Source organism: Falco naumanni, chromosome 2, assembly GCF_017639655.2.
Source record: "Falco naumanni isolate bFalNau1 chromosome 2, bFalNau1.pat, whole genome shotgun sequence".
Classification (NCBI taxonomy): Eukaryota; Metazoa; Chordata; class Aves; order Falconiformes; family Falconidae; genus Falco; species Falco naumanni.
In genome coordinates this window covers 33,965,143-33,987,165 of record NC_054055.1, presented here as the reverse complement: position 1 = coordinate 33,987,165, position 22,023 = coordinate 33,965,143, and the positions used below count along the sequence as shown (strand labels likewise).

The 22,023-nt window shown below is 39.7% G+C and overlaps 1 protein-coding gene across 1 annotated transcript in view; it reads right to left on the bottom strand.

Moving 5' to 3' along the window:
• ENOX1 (ecto-NOX disulfide-thiol exchanger 1) overlaps positions 1 to 22,023 on the bottom strand; it is a 369,627-nt gene that overhangs the window by 285,756 nt on the left and 61,848 nt on the right. Inside the window, exon 2 of the mRNA XM_040584352.1 lies at positions 8,494 to 8,567. The gene's annotated coding sequence lies outside the window, so the exon portion shown is untranslated. The remainder of the gene's footprint in view (positions 1 to 8,493; positions 8,568 to 22,023) is intronic.

The following is a 22,023-nucleotide window of genomic DNA, read 5'->3' as shown; positions in this document are numbered from 1 at the left end:
CAAGAAGTTCTCAACACTTTTTTCCCTTTCAGATTTTCAAAAGGATGATGTAAAGACAAATGTTGAATAGGAGGCAAGTAGAACTGCAAAAAAGACGATGATGTGGCATAATGAGGTTGCAAACCAGACAACACTATATCTGCAGTGTAAGAAAGTTATATAACCGTTTTCTGAGTTTCCTGCATCAACTTAGAAAGATACCTCATTTCTACCAAGAGAACATATTGCAGCAAGTCCCCTTGCTGATTTAGGATAGTAGTGTTTACCTTTCCTTATAAGCCATCAGAAAGACAGTTGTATATTGTGTACATACAGTGGGGACATGGATTAATTTCAAACCTATCACACAATCTGATGAGATTTCCCTTGAGATCTCCTAACACTCTACAGCACTGTGAGCCATTATTTCCATACTTATTGGAAATAACGTCTGAGCCCAGGCAAGTCACAATATTCCCACTGAGAGTTGTCATGACGGGAGTAGAATTAATTCTTATTGTGCTTGTACGCATAAAGGGTCTTTTTGGCTTTATTAGCATGTACCCCAAATAGTATTTAAATCCATGATGATACAGTATCATGTGGGGCCTCCTAAATTTGGACGTATATTCCTGACTACATGTACTGAATGCAAGTCAGATTTCACCTGCATTCACATAAGTCTGATGCAACTGTCATCTTCAGCGGTCAAGCTCCTGACTCATGCCAGTATGGAACTGGAACTGGATCTGTGACATAACTGAAGTACTCAAGATCCTTTCAAGATGCAACTTATTAAGGAGATAGACCTTAATCACAATGAGCTGTGATGCTAGTTTTCATAGTTTAAAGGATGAGCAAGAAGCTTTATTTTTTTAATTGCAGTTAAATTCATTCACTCTTATTATGGAGTTAGTTATCTATTTTAAGCATTCTCCAGGTGGTTGCTGTTACCAGATGTGGACAGATCCCTTTGTGCTTCACTATGAAACTAGCCATGCTAGCATCTTTGGATGTGCTGAAGACTCAGCTATATTAAAATAATTTTTAGATTTCCAAAACATTCTCCTGAAAACTTTTACCAAATATTTCTGGTTTATTTCTGAAAGCAAACTTTCTCAATTTTTAGTTGTTCTGTTCCTCTTACCTGATTCATACATGTATGCTTGTAACACTCCTATCTGTCACTATGGAAACAACTGTTCAGTCACTATAGCTGATGTCACTGAATGGATCAAGTAAATTATTTAAAAAAACAAACAACAAAACTAAACAAATCCAGTAACAATTTGGAGCAACTCAGAAAGGAATTCAATTGAAAGGGATGACTTAATTTCAGTTTTCAAAATTGCAGGGTTTTTTTTAACTTTTTATGTTTCTCTGTGGGCAGCAGCCACTGAATGAAATCCAGTAAAATGGGTTCTATCAAGCCCATCTCCTACCCAGCACCATATCTCATAATGAGACTGCTGCAGCTTCAAACCCAGCTCTGGCAAAACTTTTCATGGGAACCTGAGGCACAGCAGTCTTCTCCCTTTTGGGCATGCTGAGACCTGACTTGTACACTTACTTAGCCACTTAACCATTCTAGCCAAAAAGCCTGAACATGCAGCTGTCTGCAACCAGCCTGCCATTGCCCAGCAGCTTTAAATATTACAGATATATATGTGCGTGTGTGTGTGTGTACCTATCTCCATTTCCCCAACAGAAATAACCGTAGGCCAGAAATCTTTTTAGTTGTCATGCCCTACCTATGTCAATGCTATAGTGATGTCTCTTTTATGGATCAATGTTGATTTTCATCTGGGATTCTGTAAAGCTTTGGGAAAAAAAAACTTGGAAATGGAAAAAGAGATACCATTTCATAATCCAGAGCAGCCTTTTGGAGATTTTCCCATAAATCAAGTACAAATGCAGGATAACCATATTATTATTTAAATAATATATTTCTGTATTTAGCAGGAAAGTAGATAAACCCATTTAGGATTTTGGCTAACTTACAAATTTTTTACATATTTCTTCTAGCTACTGGTAGCACACAATTAAAAATGCCATTCCAAGGTGATTCTAACTTTAGAAATAATAATAAATCATATTTACAGTACTATCTTAATGTCTTAAAGCTTTATAATTTTGTCACATTTTGCATGAAAAGATATCTTCAACTTTATTTCTTAAATAACATCATTAATGCTGACTTAGAAGCAGTCGGTTTTATCACTATTACATGTGAAATCTCTGGGGGATTAAACTTTAGGAGATACACTCACAAAAAAGCAGCACCTATTTTATACCCTTACTAATTAAATGCAATTAATTCACTAGCACCCTGGAGCTGCAGGTATTAAAAAATAATAAAATCCCCAAATACTTCTGCTTTGCATGTGATAAATGCTACAATCACTCTTACTTTTTAGCAAAAATAAAGAAGAAATAATATTAGGTCACAGTGAAGTTCATCGCAGCAGGTCGATGGAGATTGTCAGGATTCATTAGCATCTGTGTGACTGGTAAATTATTGAGTTAATTTTAGGTTGAGTGACATATTTAGAAAACTACAAATCACCTTATTTTGTGAATTTAATCAACCTTTGCTCTTCCCTGGATAGTTCAGCATACATCTGCAATATTAAGTTGCAACTGACTTTTCACTCTTGCAGCCCTCACAAATACCAGCACTTCGCAAATTTTCAAACCATCAGCTGCATTAAATGCCGGCCTCCAGCAAGGAGTTCAACAGAAATAAAGCATCATAATTACAGAGAAAACAAAAATTAAAAAACAAACAAACAAACAATCTGAAAAGAAGGCTTTCTTTAACTGAAGTTTTAGCCAGTTTTATGCTGAAATCTCCATTTGCTTTGTGTCTAAGAATAAAAATGTTAAAGTTCATAAGATAACAATGCAGAAAGGAAACTTCTCTTTGGAAACTTTAAAAAAAAAAGTTGCTGTTTGAAAAATTTAGTCAATTTTCCAATCCTTCTTTGTGACACTCTGTTAGCCCAATTAAATCACACTGCAAAAACAAAAATTGCACTGTATGTGGATATTCCAGCTGTGGCTTCTGAAAAACACTATTTTCAAAGTCAGGAAAAATCTTTTTCAAAGCTTATCGTTATCTGGAAATAAGTCACAACTCCTAGCTAACTTGAGCTATTCATTTATTTCTCGTTGGATATCTTCTGAACACTTAGCACAAAGTTTCTCTTCATTTCCGAAAGACATTTTATTAGCACTAGATTTGATATCGAATTTGACAATATTTAGGTAACACAGTGGGCTTTTCTAAGTAAAATTTAAACTGTGAAGATAGGCATTTGCAAAAAGGGCAATTACTTGTATTTTGAATATGCAAACAAGTTGCTTTTGGATTACTGGCAGCTACAGCTTGGGCTCTGACACTTAGCTCTTATTAATAGGCAAAGCAATTAATGTAATTATAAATATAGAAAAGAAAAAATATCAACACTATTTACACTAGTTAGTTACTAGGAGGTAAAATACTTTGTCAGCTGTAATACAATACAAATTGCTGCAAAGCGTTTAATACAATTATAACATGCATATATTCAAAGCACTACAGTTTATATTCTAGGTCTGTCCTCTTGGGATCAATTTATGATACTCTATGCTGGGTATCTTGTCTTGACAAAATAATGATACTTCATTCCTGTGTTGCTACATTTGGCTACCACACACTTCATGTACGGGTAGGATTACAGATCCAGTCATTGCACAGTGAATAGCAATGCACATCGCCGTGATGCACAGGGACGGGAGGGAGAAGGTGTGATTGGCATCTGTACAGAAAGCACCACATGAGCGTGCACCTGCCTCTCCAGTTTGGAAATGTTTTCCTCAAGCAAACACAGTAAAGCAGCATAACAATCAACAGGAAATTGTATCTACTTCTTCACTGTTGGCATTGGTTACTTGAATGTTCATATTAAAAAACCCACTCGGACATTTACCATCCTCGCCCCATGCACACATGGTGTGTAGTGACAGGCAGCAACTCTGCAATGGAGGTTCAGGAGGTCTACAGAAAGTAATCTTGCAGGTGACAGCCAACTAGGGAAGTACTGTAAGGTGGAAAAACCACAGTCGTATCATAAGGGGACTGACGAATTCTTAAATACTCAAAGCCATTAAGCCATTTAAGCAGAAGACTGCCTTTGTTTTCCTTTGTTTTCTTGCATTTGAAATTAGATTTGTGTTCAGAATTACTGGTGTTACAAACTAACCAATCTTAAACACGACTGTTTCAAAGTTCCTTATCAGTGCTTTAATTTCTGACAGTTGCGCAACACATTACTGACATCCTCAATTAATAACGCCATGTGTTACTTGGGAACGTATGGTACATTTAGCAGCATGACTCATCCACAACTGCTCCAGTGAGTCAGAAGACACTGCTCCCAGGTTCCCAGGTACCAAAGTGTACCTTGTAGTCACCTATTGTAAACGTGTTTGCTAGCACTGCAAAAGGAGACAAACGGTCACAACACCAAGCCAATTCAGAAAAGGGAAATAGTTTTAATGAGAAACTTCTTTGCATAACTTTGATAAATAGGAGGGACACACAGCAAAGATGCACAATACTAAATACAGTGCGGTGCCTGTATGGTAAAGCAAATTAAAAATGAACAGGGAACTGTTAAAACCTGACAACTTGTCTAACCAAATTGCTACTGCCCAGTAGACACTGGCTGATGCACACTCCTGCTTTATTTCCCATTTGCTCCATGGGGCTGCTCCAAAGTTCACCCAGAGCAAAACAGTCTTTTTTGGATAAAGCCTCAAGTAAGAACAAGAACAGACGAAGCACCTGTACGTAACTTCTGGCTCAGGGCTGGCTGTGGGGGCTCTTAAAACCCCAGCTTTTTGCTGGAGCAGCCTCAAGGCTGCTCCAACTCTCTTCCCTGCAGGCCATGGCCCCAAGGAGCAAACACAGTGATTAGAGCCCACTGTTTCAACCATGTTCCCCTCTCCTCTGAACAGAGCTGTCTTGCTCAAGTACTCCAGCAAGGAGCTGTTTGAGGAAACAGCCATTCAAACCCAGCACCATCTGCTGCCATGTACAACCTTTCTGGTTGTAATGGGAGAAAAACAGCCACCTTGTGCCTCCGGAGGGGTCTTGTGAGCCACAGATACCTGCAAGGCCACCAGCCACCTTCCTGCCTGCTATGTCAGGCCATGCAATACCTTGGGTGACCCAGCTGCAGGGGATGGTCAGGGGACGGTCAGGGGACTCTCCCGCTGGTGGGTGACTGCTGCCTGCTGTTAATGGACAGCAGTGCCCGTGAAGCGGGTGAAGCGGTGCCGAAGGGCTCCGTGCCCTGTGCAGGAACTTTGCCCTATGGACAGAGAAGGCACGACCCTTCCAGCTGAACTTCCTGGCTTCTGTCTTCTTCTCATAATTTAACGTTACTTTCTGTGTTTAATGTTTCAGATTTGCATGTAGTTTAAAATAATTAAGTTGGACCATGCCAGTTATTTCTCCAAGGTTTCAGAACACAAACTTTGCCTTTCTTCGGCTGTCTGGCATAGGCTGCCACAGATGGAAGACAGATATCTGCCCGCCAATGTTTAAAGAGGACCAGATCTTTTTTCTTAAAAAATTTTCCTGTTTAGCGGTGGCAGTCATACAATCAGCCAGCCCAACTCGTCCCTCCCTAAGAAGTGCATACATGAATGAACAAGGGAGACCATTGCCTGTGCAGGACACGCACACACAGAGGTCTGAGGTGCACGGGGACTGCCTTGATGGTCAGTTTTGAAAAGAAAGGGGACAACTTTTTCTATGCTGAATTGGAAAGCTCTGAAACTCGCATACCTTTCTGCCAAAAGGGAGTCATTTACTGAAAGGGAAGGAAAACAAGGTTGCCCAGTAGCTATTCCAGCTAAGGTCAGCCAGCAAGATTTGCTATTTCTGAGTCCTTCCAACCCAAACATCTGAGGGAAGTTGTTCAATTGGTGCATGCTCTTACTAAATCAGCTGTGCTTCACTCCCAGCTGATGACTGCCAATTTAGACTGACCTCAAATCCTCCAGCTTCCTCCCCCCAGAGTTACAGTCATTCTCTGCTATTTCACCTGATCTTTAACAAAAGTTTCCACACCTTCCATGCTCATCACAACAACTCTTCAAGCATAAGCCAAAGCCAAACTGACAGAACAGATTTCATTTTTCTCTCAGAGGCACACATATGCCACAAAGACTGCAGTTTATCACCTACACTTTACAAACATTGCTGAGCACACTCAAGTAGGATAGTGCTTTTGCAAACATGGCAGTGCTGCTGCTTCTTTTTCTTTGCCCTTTTTCTTTTCTTTTAAAGTAAAAAGTTGCTTAAGTCTGTTTGAGGTTAAGTTCACAATTTATGCTCAGCAAGCTGCCTTGTGCTGTGTCCAAAACCAGCACGGAACCACTGTCACTTTTTCCTGGAATCCTGTCCACAAACTGGGGACTGGGGCTTCCTCTTCTGCTCTGGCATCCCTTGAGCCTGAATACTTCAGGGCTTGAAGATTTCTTCCTTACACAGAAGGGTGGTGCTACTGGGTGGCGCCTGCATGACTGTGTGCATGCAGGAAGAAGTTTCCAGGAGCAATGGAAAGTAAGCTATGCCATAAAAATTTTACAGTGCTTACTCCTTTCTTCCTTTCTACATGACATGTTGGGAAAAATTTGGGGACAAAATGAATGCTGCAGACTTACAGGCATTGGGCAGTGTCTTGAGGAAAACAAGGAAAAGTGCTACCCCACAGACAAGGGCAAAGGTGGCAGGTGGGGAGAGGACAGACGGCTGGTTCGCTCCCACACGGGGACTAGCAGTTGCAGGTGAACCAAGGCCATGTGCCCTACTAATAGCAGCAGCTTCCTGCTCAAAATAAGAAGCAGGTTCACACATTAATTCTCCAGTTGTGTTCAGACATAAGCTGCAACACAGATGTTTGCAGGGCACAAAGGGGGCACCCAACAGAGCTGGCTGCAAAAAAAAAAAAAAAAAAATTACAGGAATGACAGCAAGTTGCCTTTTACAGCAAGATCTCTAGAGAGGCAGTAAAAGGGAAGCTTATTCTGCTATGATTTTTTTTCCTGAAGCTCCTCCTTGTGTAAGATCCCGCTGCTGCCAATCTCCAGAGACTGCAAATGAATTAGAAAGAGGAGGAGAAAGCAAAAAGCATGGATAAGCAAAATAAAGGAGCAAAGCAGAAAACAAAGCACAACAACTGAGACTAAAAAAATGCATCACAAAGAGGGAAAAGATGAAAAGAAGTAAAGACACATCAATAGATATGAGAACTATTAACGAAATGTAATCATCAGAAACACTGCTGAGATCTTTTGCACGCACTCTGAAAGCACCATTAGACAGAGGATCTTCTGACAGGGCTGGACATAGGTCTGAAAATCCAGGAGACCCAGCAGTAGGACCATCATACATTAAGTGATCTAGGCAGCTACCTGACCCCATACATAAAATGGAGACAATGGTTCTTCTTCAACTTTTGCCAAACAGCTTGGGACCTATAGGTGAAGCACACTATAAAAATATTTTGCATTCTGATTCTTACAGAACAAGCTACTTACTGCAAAAAAAAGTTTTTGTGAAAGGGTCCTCTACACCAAAAAGTGGTCCTGGATTTTACTCATAAGAAGAATTCAACTTCTCCCCTATTATAAATCTCTTCAAAGTTTCTCATACAGAGCAAGGTAAGTTCAATTGTTACATTCATGTATTAAAGAAACCTTTTCCTCCTCAGAGCCCAAGCTCAAAAAATTGTCTAGATCTATAAACTCTTTAGAAAGAATAAAACCTTTTAAATCTTCTCTTGTTTCTTCTCCATTGCTAGGAGCTCAACAGAGTTTCAAGCATCATCAAGTATGACCTGACTTGTAAAAAAGAAATCACCTAAAAATTACTTCATTATATGCAGGAATGTATTCTGAAATTGCCTGAATACTTTCTGTAAATGTTCCAACTGAGATACTAGCTTCACTGAAATACTTGAGAAAATTTCCAGGATCTTCAATATACCCAAGATTTTGACTTTTATGGCCATTTTTTTCCCAGTAGTCACATTTGTACTTTTACTACATTTAGCAGTTGCAAAGAAATCCAAGGAAACACAAACTAAAAACCAGTTAAAACACAGCCTCAAGTATGGGTGGATCAAAAGTAGAGCTACTTCTTCCAGCTCACTGATTTTACCTTCAAAACTTCTCCCTTGCTTGTGAAGATTCACCTTTTCATTCAGTCTGAAGGTAAATTTGTCAGTTTGGCTACAAATTTCTCTCCGAGTAATTGAGCATCATACCCTTCCCAATTTCTGCCATACAAATTCAACATGGACTATTGAAAATTCAGCCTGCAAAGATCATCATACTGTTCCATTCATGGCAGCTGAGATTTATCAAGGGCCTTAAGAAGTTCAGCATTAGTCTGTCAACAAATCTCACACACACTCCAAATCATCTAACACAAAACATGCACATATCCATTGCACATACCTATTTATTGCAGATGTTCTCCAAGTCTCAAGAAGCATATAACCAAGAATTGCTTCAAGTTCACAATCCAAGATCTGAAAAACAGGTAATACATATTTTTAATGTCACTAAAAGTATATGTATTAAGCATATAAAAGAAAAAAAATAGCGTAAAATTACTCTTCAGAGTTTATGAGCTAGTCCTTCTAAAGTTGTGCATCACCTGAGAAATGTTGTGGGTGATAACAATGATGGTATGATAATTTATATGGTATGAAATTTAAGATACATGATATTGCATAGATTCTCGGACAACTTCTACATACAAGATCAAAAATAGTAGAAAATCCTGAGAACACATCTAATTTTCAAATAGCAGTTTTGCTACAACTATTTGTAATGAAAGAACAAAATCAACATACTGAATATGCAAAACTGCTAGTGGCATATCAGAAAATACAAATTATTTAGGAAACCACAAGCATCCCTATGTACATTTAAGCAATATTCTGCCTTTAGTTCACAGCAAGACAGTGGCATGAATAGGAAAACCACATGAAAAATCAAGGATATCATTATGGGCATTACCTCTTTATTGTCTAGAAATGCTGAACATGCGCAGTTCTCCTACAAGTATGAAATTCTAGACATACCTTTTTTTAAGCATTTGTATAACACCTAATCATAATTAGTCCCAGAATCTCTAAATTTTGCTGATGATTCTCACACAGTGACCCTGAATGTAACGCATTTCATAAGTCTAACATGCTTTGGAAAGCAGAAAAGGGGAGGAGGATGCATCGGGAGAAAGAAACAGGCTTGGCAGACTGAGTACAGACACAAAGGGGGGGCGGGGGGGGGGAAGAGGAAAAAATTGTTCATGTCCAAATGCACTTGGTCCGATCTTTGTTCTGGACAATGACTTCTGAGATGACCACATCAGCTTCACCATCGTGAGTACGTGCTATATTGAGTATTTCTGAGTCACCACTAGCATCTTTGAAATCTGCAGCAGGAAACACCATTTCACAGAGTGCAGCCACACAGCCACAGCTCTTAAAAAATAGAGTAATAATTAAGAGTTCACACTAGAAAAAGTTTTTCCTCTTTCCTTTCCCAATAATTTTGCCTCAGCTTTTGCCTGCAGCTGCACTACTGGTATCCACCACATGATTCCCAGCGTAGACAAAGTTAATCACCCCAGCAGAGTTAAGACAAATCGGTCGTAGAACAGCCTATATCCACTATGCATCAGTGGTGACCTGGCTGGGAGCACCTATGTGCTCCAGCTGAAGAGCAGGCATTTTCTTCTCCCATGGCTCAGCCAACCAAAGGAGTCCTAGACTCCCTCTGTTCCCTTCTGTGAGCTGGTAATTTTCAAGCAGAGAGACAAAATGTAAATATCAGCATGGATAATTATGTCACTGCTCATTTTTTGCAAGATAATCAGACAGAAAGATAAGGCTCACTCTGAGAAACAGAAGCAGTAGAAATTTTTATCTAGCAACTGCATGAAAGATTATATCAATTCTTACAAAAGCAACAGTTTGTTGATTTGTAACTGTTGCCGACTTTCATGTGTAAGAACAACAACTACAGAAATTCCTCACTGGTCTTCTCTACGTATTTTCAGGGAATCTCTACAAAAATGACAACTTCTAGGATTATTTATGCTATGCACTATGTTGCCATTCCTGCTGTTGATGTCAACCACAGACAAGCCAGACTCAGAAGCTCAGATTCCATCACAGAGGCGCGAGTAACACCACTACATCTCTGCCCCTTACATCTCCTACTCAATTCTGCAAAAGAGATTTCCACAATAAGGTGTAGAGAAATCACAAAGAGAATGCCATTAAAGTTAATGTGAAAATCAGCCAAATATCATCTCTAAAAGGAGTAGGAGTTATTTACTAGGTAATATCAATAAAAATCTGCAAGATTTGAGGGCGGCCATAATTTACCCCTTTTTTTTACATAGTTACACCCTCCATTTTTCCTCCACATCCTTCTTCGTCAGTTAGCCTTGTAACACCTTTTCCACATGGAATCATAAGCTCATAGAACACCTTGAGTTGGAAGGGGCCCATAAGGGTTATCAAGTCCAACTCCCTTGCTCCTCACAGGACTACCTAAAAGTAAACCATAAGACTAAGAGTGTCATCCAGATGCTCCTTGAGCTCTGACAGGCTTGGTGCTGTGACCACTTCCCTGGGGAGCCTGTTCCAGTGATCAACCACCTCTCAGTGAAGAATCTTTTCCTAACGTCCAATCTGAATGTTCCCTGATGGAGCTTCATTCCATTTACTTGTGACCTGTCACTGGTCACCAGAGAGAGATCAGCACCTCCACCTCTGCTGCCCCTCTTGAGGCATTCCCTAGGCTACACTTTCCCCTCTGACTTATCCCTCTTATCTCTTATCTGCTTCTATGGCTGCCCGTTTTCTTTTCACTTGCAAGGCCTCTACCATTGACTACGAACACTCATGTTACCACACCTTGACAGGAGTCACCACCCATCAGTTGAAGCACATTAACCACCTAAATGAATGCTGTTCCCTGGCTGTAACATCAGTCAAATGACCTTCACAACAGGTTGTATATTCCAGGAACTGAACTGTCAGGTCCAGCGAAACTTGTGTCATAAAGGTAACCTTCAAAACACTAACCGGGTGTAAAGTTCTACTAATGTGATAACGCATGAAATGATATTGCTCAAAGACATGTCTCAAGGGATTGTTGACCTGAGAAATTCTTATGACATATTTATAGAGAAACATTATGAATTACTGCATGGCTGAGGTAGTTCTGCGACAGAAAGTTTGCAGCCAAAGATAAGACCAATTGTATGTAAGTATGAGCACACGATTTGCTGCGCATAACATTAGTTTATTTTAGAAATGGTGGGTTTTTTTTAGAATTTTAGAAATGACCACCCATCAGATGGTTCCAAAAAAACTCACAGAGTTGCTAAAAGATACCAGGGAAAGTTTTTATTTGTAGTACACTTTCTCTCTTTAATAACACCAGCTGTCGCCTTGACAAATGCATCATGCCCTTCACAGTTATCCCATATTCTGCAAACACCGAAAAAAACCCCAAACCCTCCCACAGTTATTAACATCTGCTTCATTTGCTGATTCTGACAAACTGAAGGACAAAGGCATGATTTAACAGATTGCTCCGCGTAAAGAAACAATGCAGTTCACGAAGGATTCATCAAATGCCCCTGTCAGAAAGCTTTACAAAGCACAGCTTAATGAACGTATGCAAATTGCTATAATATATAAAATGCCTGATACCACTTCAACAAGTAATGTGCTTATGAAATCTATGGAGAATGGTAAGACAGATCAATCCAATTTGTCTTCGAAATAAAGTGATTTGGTTTCCTCCAGATAATTTCAATCTCTTTTTTTTTAATGCCTTGTGGCATGACAGAAATGTATTACGTACAATGAACCACTGCTTTAGACCCTAGATGATGTAATTATTCAATAGAAAAAGCATTCAGCAAGAGACAAACTGGAAGCACACTGGTACACTTCAATATTTTCCTTCAATGTTTTGACACACTGGCTTTAAAAAAAATTTGTTGTTTCCAAGCCTTGCTGCATTTAAACAGCCCCTTTTTTTTTTCTTTTTTTTTTTTTTTTTTTGCCATTGCTTGATGTGAGGTTGAAGCCTGGGTGTTAAGTCAGGCTGATATTTACAGCATGAGGAACTGCTCAGATATGACAGCACATCAGAAAACAACATGCATCCAGGATGATCACTGCTATTGCTGTTTTCAACATTATTGATCTAGAGATCTGATCGTTTTCTTTTCATCAAGATAGGGAAAGAATGGCTTATGAGCTAAAATGATTTTCGATGAAAAAAACGAACATTTTCTAGAGCTTTTTTCCCTCTGACAACTTAAAGTTCTTTTCACCAACTTACTTTAAAGAAAATCATAAAAACACATTTTCAGTGTTTTTCTAAGAAGCTAAAGTGCACAATCAGCCTATATGAATTTATGGAAAAACAAATAGAACTCTTTTTTTCTTGAGAAAAAAAAAAAAAAAAAACAAAAAAAAACAAGGAAAAGAACACGGCATACTAAGTGCATCAGAAACTAGAAGGTACAGAGTTTCTGGATCTTGCCTTTACTACGCTGGGCAGGTGTGAAAGAGAGAGGACTGTGATGTACCATCATTATCTCCCTTTCAAGACCTTTTTCCTCTGAAAACATCTGCCAGAGGAGCCTAGGTACTGCTAGTGATGCCTTGTGTCTGAGATGGATTATATCACTGCTTCTGCACTCTATTTTTCAGTAGAGGTGCTACTCATCCTTTGAAATAAAGTCCTCAGACCATCATGTGTACTAACATAAAACTGATACTTGATAGTTCATAATTTTCGACAACCTTCTTCTACCTTCAGGACCCCCAGTAATCCACAGGCTATGGATACAGAAATTGGCTGGCCTCTTCACCTTCCCTTCAGTCACATTCCTCTGGAGCCTGTAATGGATAAGGTCCAGGGTGCAGTTTGCCAGTTCTTTTACATGCTCCTTATTAGTTCTACAACTCTCCAGCTGGAGGTGTCCATCCCATTCTACAGAATCCAAGTTTTCATAGCAAATCAAAGGAACTCTCATGCTGGGACCACAAAACGGGAAAAAAAATCACAATACTCTCTAAGTCTTTCTTGGGTGGTTCATTATGTTATGCTAAGAGAAGAATCCCTGATGTAATAGTCTAACAGACAAACAGTTTCAGCTCTTTATATCATCCATTGTAAGTTTCATGTGACTACACAAGTAATTGCTGTTATTGTCAAAAGTAGGTGCAAGTTTTGCTCAGTGTCTTAAGGCAAAATGACTAGAGTTGGGCAGCACTTAGTGCAGTGTTCTCAAATCTCTGCATCACGGGACTGCAGTTTCTGCACTTAGAATCAACTAAATTGCAAAATAAAGTGTCCAGGTTGAAACACCATGTCAGAAATGTACTATGACCTCATTTTAAAGGCATTAACTTGTAAAACCCCTTCCATTCTGTTACACTGAATATTCAAGATGTGCCAGGTACTGTGGAAAACATTTTTATTTCTCCACAAATAAATACACATCAGAAAGAGTGTTTATAACATTTTTCTAGAATAGGATTTATATCACTGACAATTAAGGGGTGAAATTTTTAACACTGTATTACTTTTAGATGCCAGTTACCAGTATTTAACAAAGCAGGCTGTCCTCATTCTTACATATTTTTTTTTTTTTTTTAATTCAGATTTGCAAGATGGTGGGTCCTCTGGCTTTGCATTCAGTCAAAGACTGAAATCTGGCAATAAATGAACATGATAAGCCTGCCTTTATTATACCTCATTTCTCAAAGTAACTCTTTCAGGTTCCATCATTACCATCCCTAGTTTAAAATTGCTCTTTATAACATAAAGCTTCAAGTACAGAAAAATGTCTCCTCTTTTGACTGTACATTGAGGACAACAGATTCACAGCTGATGTAGTTAATAAAGGCAAATTAAGGAAGCTTCATCTTACACCTCCTGTCTTATCTCCTGAACCTGTATGAAATTATACTATTTATTGTAAGTAAAATAAAACATTCTAACTTTTCCATGAAATAGAGAGGAAATTATTATTCTTGGGAGTCAATATTCTTACAGCTCCCTTAAGATGCAACATCTAATAGATTTCGGGGGGGGGGGGGGGGGGGGGGGGAAGAGCCTCTTGTACCGATTTCAGTTACAGTCTAATAAAACACCTTCAAAAGAGATATTAACTTGCACACCATCATTGACAAAATTACAGTCACACTGTGTGCAATGGAGTGAGCCACATGATAATGCAATAAAACATTTTTTTTAACCTGTTACTTTGGGGTTTTTTGCATCAGGGACATCAGTGTTTGAATCGAGGCACACTGCTTTAACAAAACAGGTGGGAAGCAGAGCCAGTCCACCCAGTTCCACATCCTTACCTGCTACCAGATTCCTGCCACCCACTGCAGCAAGGGTATTCACCCATTGCTGTTACATACAAAGTACTTGTACTGGACAGCAGTGTGATCAATAACAGCAAATGGTTCTGGGACTATCTGGGACAGTGAAGCAGATGAGAAAGTGAAATCCTTTCTTTGATTAGCTTCTTGGCTAGCTAGCACAAACCTATGATCCTTGTTGAAAAAAGAAAAACTAGGAGGTTTATAAGAATGTAGAACTTTTTCTACTCAAAGAAAGCTAATTTCTAATGGCTGAAAATGCTCTCTTCCCTGACTTGTGGGAAAATGCAAGAAAGGGCTCACTGCTCTAAAGTCTGTCTCCAAAGTAGCATCCAAGGTGCAAAGACTCTCAACCTGAAATATTTCTGTGAAAGTACAAAGTATCGAGCAACTTTACTGTGGCAGGCACTTCTAAAGGGAAAAGGTCCTCATTTGCCCTGACACAAGCAGAAGCAGCACACAACACAGCCACTGCTTTTGGTTTGACAATGTGGAATCTAAGCTACCTTGCCACATCTCTACAAGGGTCTGAGATATGCAGAAATGTGTTGCCACCATTACAGTCTACAGGTTGGAACAAACTCCATAAGGAAATTACATACTTGGGTTTTTTTCCTCCTCTTTTTTTAAAAGAAAGGCAGAAGCACTAAGCTGCACTATTTCATACCAGTGAAAGACTAGGTAAGTAGCTGAACGCAATAGATGCAATAAATCTCCAACCCTTCCTTTTCTTAACTACAGTCACAACTGTTGGGAAAACCCTGCTCAAATAATCATAAGGTATGTAAAAAGGGGTTCCAGTAAGTTGAATATAGATCATTATTTTTTCACGAGTAAGACCTATGAGGACAACATGGGTAAGTTCAGCATGCCCATGACATTCAGTTGTCCTGGAAGGTCCTTAAATAACATTTAGCACCACGATATCTGAAGATTATGACATCTCATTCCTGCATAAAAGGAGGAATCATTCAGAACTAGCTACCAGTAACATCCAGTCTCAGAAATTGCAGGTGAGTCAAAAATATCCATAGAGGAAACAAGAGGACCATCATGTCCTCCTTGAAATGGACACCTATTGTAATGGGGGCCAGCTGCAATTGACAGCTGTTTGCTCACATTATTTTTATCATTACCAAAAAGAAAGGTGAACACTCCCTCTTGTCTCAGAAGCAAATATGGAAGCTGGAGCTGTGAAGTGCAGAAGGATCAAACAACTTGAGAGGAGTCTAGGAAGCCTTTCTAAGCAGTCAGTCATGCCTCCTGAAAGTGGAGAATAGGCACCAAGATGTCATCCTCTAAAAAGTCAGAAATAATGAGGAATAGCTTATCAAGATATGGATTATTAGCAGACAGGATAGTGGCAGAATTAGTTCACCACATTGATGATAAAACAGTATTAGGAAAGCAGAGCAATTTTAAGGAAAGGTAGCTAAAATACCTGTCCAACACACTACTACAAGTCCTTCTCATCTCCAGTATCGTGATGCTTCAAAGTTAACTGTCCCAACAGACATCCCTGTACTCTGTCTGCTAGTGTCAAGATGAAGCATTGTATGCTATGGTAGGGCTGTAGTCTCCGAGGATTACATGTCTGTATGAATAATGAGGGTAGCTGCATTTTGTTCCAGTTACTGTGAATTAGGAGCAGAACCCCGTTGCCTGGCAAGCTTTCAGCACAGGCTTCTGGGTACAGTGCTTAGGCTGTCATATTGAAGGAATATGCTACTCAGAGGGATGAACTGGGTCTTGTCTAGTTTCCTTACCTTGCTTTGTCCAGGAGGACCCACCAGACAGTATCTGTTCCACAGACACACACTCACACCACACAATCCCCTCCTAACACCACCAACGAAAGACCAACGTCCCAAATGTTTTTTTGGGAAGGCAGATGACAACCCCACTCCAAAGGTCTGGAAACAGCAAGGAACTTCTTACACTGACCTCAGACTGAAACCCTCTGGCATCTGTTAGCACACAGCAGAATCTACCAACTGCTGGATTAAACATAAAAGAGGTGATAGTGCAAACACATGAGCAGTGGCCAGTCTCCTTTCTAACCCCTTTGGTAGCACTGTGACTTCATATTGCATGCTTAATTTTTTTTAATTTTTATTTTTTTATCTCTGTAAATGCTTCTATGCATTCTCACAAAAACTTCCCTAAATTTACTGAATTCTGCCTTCAAGTGATTTTGGTTTTCTACTCAACTACTGCACTTGGAGTTTATTCCAGAATTTCACCTCTTAGGATGTTTGAAAGATTTCTTTTAATTTTCAGTCTAAATTCATTCAGGATTAATTAATAAACATACTATGTTGTGCTGATATTATCCTTCAGTTTTAACAGATCTTCTCCCTCCCTGGTGTTTGCCCTCCAAAGGTATTTAGAACAAAGTTTTTTCCTGGATATTATACACAAATTATAGGGAATGGAGGCTTAGCATATTTTGTCAAAAAGTCTGACAGAAGATAACCATCCACTGGGAAAACATATTTAACTTATTTTTTTTACTAATGAACAAAAGGCAGATGCTGATTTCTTTTCCTAGTTACTCCAGTACAAGCCAGGAATGATTATACTATAACCTATGGCTAGTCAAGAGGCAAGAATTGCATCTGAGCAGGCGTCTGCCTAGGGCTGCAGTAAGGGCTGTGAGCACTAAGCTGTCAGTGGAGAACAAAAACCTAATGGAGGAGTGGAGAGCAGTAGGCACCTGCCATGCAAAAGCCATCATTTTAGAGGCCTTGACCATAGACTTTCTCCAGCCCAGAGAGACTTGAAAACCAACATATCTGGCATCTAGACCCCCAACTCTCTAGGTAAATGCTGCACCTGCTCCAGTTCAGATTGGACGCTAGGAAAAGGTTCTTCCCTGAGAGTGTGGTCAGTCACTGGCACCAAGCCTGTCAGAGTTCAAGGAGCATCTGGATGATGGTCTTAGTTATATGGTTTCGTTTTAGGCAGTCTTGCGAGGAGCAGGGAGCTGGACTCAATGTTTCTCCTGGGTTCCTTACAACTTGAGATATTCTGTGATTCTATGTCTATGTAAAAGGCAATGTTATCCACCCCCCTGTTTTTCAATGTAACCATCACACTCTTGCATTGAATTCAATGCCACTCAGATGTGTTAGGAATGGTCTCAGGACTCACAACACATCAAGCCTCTCTGAGCGCCAAAGCACCCCACTTCTGTCTCCCAGCTGTGGTGGCATTGCCATGGAAACAACCAAGACTTTGAACTCACTTCTTGAACCATGATGCCTGAACATCCACAGACCCTATATTTAAATACCCAAGGAAGTCTGAGGTCCAGGACAGCAGGAGTGATTGATCTAAATCAGGTGGCCATCCAGCACAGCTATTCTGTATTGATCTCCAAGATTTCAGCACCTAGGGGGGGATTTGTCTCACTAACTGCAGATGTCAATATACGAGCTTATCACCTTGGGCTACCCTTAATTGAGAGAGAGAAATAGGTGCCTCTAGGGCTCAATTCCTCTCGTCCTAATGTGGATATCTAAAATAGCTTAGATGAATTGCACCCAACTATAGGGTCCAATGATCATAAAAGCAATCTAGGGAGAGTAGCTTTGATGTAGGCACTTATGCTGTAGATAACTCAAGGTAGTTGACACAAATCTTACTGCTGAAGTCTGCCTCGGGAGAGCTGGCATTCAGACAGATTTCAAGCCACAAATAGGGGTTCAAAGGATGGGGTTTCAACAACACCATAATCTCATCTGTAAGTCTTTATTCAGTCCAACCTTTTCTTGTTGAAGTTTAAAGAGAAGAATTTCAGATTTGGCTCAATAATAGCAGCAATAATAGTCATCATTAATCTAGGAAGACTGATTTATGAGAAAATATTAAAATAACTAAATATGTATAGCTTGACTAAAGCCACTATTGAAAGAGAAAGATGATAATTATCTACAAGCTCTGGAAGGATACACACACTAAGGATTTTTTTTAATAGGGATTTTCAGGAAACTATAGCTAAGAGTAATGTGCTTATACTGAGCAAAGTAAAATTTAGGTTGACAGGGAAAAAATTCCTAATAGTGAAATGTATTCTCTTGTGGAATAATCATCCAAAGGAAATTGGCCGAAATTCAATCACATCGAAAGCCAACTGGACAAAGATCCGCAGAGAACAATCCTGCATTAGCTGCAAGATGGACTAGATGACCCAACAGCACTTTTTCATTTCTAAATTCCTATCGTTCTACTGTATAAAATAATCCAATAAGCCAAAGGGAAAAGGGAAATACGCTTTGCAACAACTGTACAGCTGTCTCTTCTTTGAGGTCTGCATGCTGCAAGCAGTGCATCTTGCACTGATTGCACCAAGGGAGGAAACATCTGTATGTGGTCAGAGTTAGTTTGGTGTTAGTTTGGTGTTGCAAAGTCATATGCCTGATGTCCCCTTCTCCCCCTTGCTCCACTCCTTAATAATAAAATAACATTACCACAAGAATCGACTCTGTGTTGTAAATGTATCAATCATGATTTTTGCTGCACCAGCTACTCATAATTGGTTAAGCCTTCTTGATCTCAGATGGCAATTGGTGTTAAACAAAACACAGGAAATAAATAGCCTGTAGGCACATACTTCCACTGAAATAATCTTGCTACATGTTGATCTACAAGGAATAGGATAACAACGTTTTCCTAAAGTTATGGTACTCATATTTAAAGCTCTGCAACTCTCTAGTTTTGAAGAGGCTTTGACATTTTATAGCTAAACTATCTTGCTGAGAGTCTGTGTTAATATCCTGTCTGTTTTCTGTTACACTTTAAGCTGCAAATAACAGAAGTCTTCTTAAGGAACAACCATTCAATTTAATTGTGGATATGGCTCCCCTTTCCAGAGAGTATTAGATTGTCTTAACAATATATATTTGTTGGGGTTTTTTCCTGAAGAAAGTGCTTTCAAGTGTAACACTAGCTTTCTACAACTCATTGCAACTCCACTCTTCCCATAGCAGTTGCATTCTGTAATGCTGGAGAGGTCTGAGATTACAGAGAATGTATTCAGGATGTATAGCAGGGCACAACTTTTCTAGAAAAGATTTTAAAAGATCATCATCTGAAGAGTAGATCTGCATGCCAAAGAGGTTTTTTGGGGGTTTTTGTTTTGTTCTTTAGGGGGTGCGGGGGGGGGGGGGGGGGGGGGGGGAGCGGCGCAGGGGGAGGGTTGCTTGAAGTGCTCAATTAAACATACAACAGCAGAGACAGGATTTCTGGTTTTCAAAAGAAGGAATGCTGATGGAATTCTATGTCTGCAGAACAAAACGGTGATCAACTGCTCACAGCTTACACCACTGATTCTGCATTATTCACATAATTTCTCCTTGATTCCTTCCTCTTCTGCAATGAACTTTCCAAATTAGAATCCAGAGTACTATTTTCCTACCTTCTGTCCTTTGTCAAAGAAGTTAAGGGAAAGCAAATATTAGAATTTTACCACACACAATCCTTCTAAATGCTTATACATTTGAGATTTTTCCTTCTCTCTTAAGATAATATGAGACATAAAACATGAATTACACTTTAACCGATGCAGCTGCTAATTCCAACTCACAGTGACAGAGTTAAGGCAATAAAATGGCAGCTGCATCCCTGCAGTCTACCTGCACCTGAAACCAAGGCTGCCTTAGTAGAAGCAACCCACTGCTTTTAATTGGTATGAATGTATGCTGAGAGAAAAACTGGTTTCCACATCACAGTTCAAAGGGGTTGGACAAAAAGCAGCCTGAGATGCCATAAAAGGTGAAAGACAATCAGCAGAAAGGTGCTGGGGACTAAGAGGCAGGTCTATGGACAGGGGTACAGGTACACAACAGGGAAAGCAGGCAGGGGTAGGAAAAGGAGTAGATGGGGCAAGGGCCCATATGAAGCAGCATTTTATCAACTCCAAAATAACCATGAGGCAGAAGACACCATCTACCAGAAAGCCCTAAAGATATGAGGAAGTCCTTTTATGCTGCAACATTCTGGGCAACCTGGGCAAAGCTCTGTACACAAACCCAGCAACAAAGTCTCTACTTCTGCCCTTGGGTTCTTTTCCACTTGGTGTCTAAGCAAAGAAAAGGCAAAACTCAAATACTAAGACCAGGGTATGATGAGACAGAGGAACAGAAAAGCTGATTAAAGCATTTTCCAAGCCCCACACAGACAGGCAGATCAAGGAAGAAGCAGAAGGAATATTTTTTTAATTACTTGTAGGAAATCATCACCAGGAAATTGGTTGTATTATACTTAACTCAGAAGGCTGTTTCTAATGATGATACTGCAACCAAAAGCTAACCTTGCTGTAATTTTTCACCAATGTATAATGTTGAAAGAATTAAGAAAAAAACTGAAAAAAATATTATATTTCTGTTTTAATTAAACGGGTGAGAATCAACCATTGAAAACTAATCACATGGAAGGACTACATAAAGCTCAGCTTGAGAGATGGCTTTTTCCAGCAGTTAGCAGAACTGTCAACATAGTGAAGATGCTATGACATGAAAATAGATTCACAGCTTTACAGCAGAGTAACTACTTGATTTCTTTGTCCAGTTTTGCTTTGCTCTATTAGAAGATGTGTGGCTAGACAGCAGCCATGAAGGCTACATAATTTCTTACTGCAGGTTTCTGCACTTACAAAGAAATATCTGCAGAGAGGGATGATTTATCGATGGAGTATGTTCGACACAGGGAGTTCCTTGAGGATGGGCAGGAAAGGGAGAGAGATGGCCAGTCCTGCACAGATCAGTGGGAAGCAAACTCATAGCAAGGCTCTGTAAGTGGCAGAAAGAAAGGGGCTTTGTTCATGGACATCTTCCAAAGAAGATTTCTTGGCATCTGTGGTTAAATTTGAGAGCTGCAGCCTGGAAAGAATGACCAAAGGAAAAGACTATCCCAGGGAGACCATCTGCAGGGGAGAAGACCTGTTTTCAGGTCCCTTTATTTCAGGCTGTCCTTCATAGCAGGTCACAGTTTTCTCTATTAAGAGTAATTTGACTCTAGTTTAGTATTATGCATTGTAACACTCAGCATCAGGTACCAGAAGTTTTTAGGGTCACTGATTCAATGTGCTCAATTTTAGGAAACCAAAACTGCCTGATATGAAGTCCTGCCACAAACTCACATTACTGTTGAAAAGATAATGGAAAATTGAAAGAAACTGCAAAAAAATAATACATTTTTATACAACTGAAATGAATAAATTGAAAGCCAGGAAAAGCATTTTGGGGTTTGGGATTTTGTACATTAGCATTAGTCTTACTTCAGCAAGGACTCCAGGGAACGAGGTGGTGAAACAGAAAGGAAGAAGCAGGACAGTGATAAGAAGCATGGAGCTGTTGTCCTTGGGTTAGGGTAAGCAAAAGGAAACCATCTCAGTTGGAGAATGCAGAGAAGGCTCTGAATTAAAGGTGCACTTTTCAACATCAAATTATTTGCGACCTACTCTCACGCAGAGTGAGAGAAGTCATGGGAAATTAAAATGCATGAAGATTGGGGACAAAAGCTTTCCTCATTCTTAAAATCTTCTAAT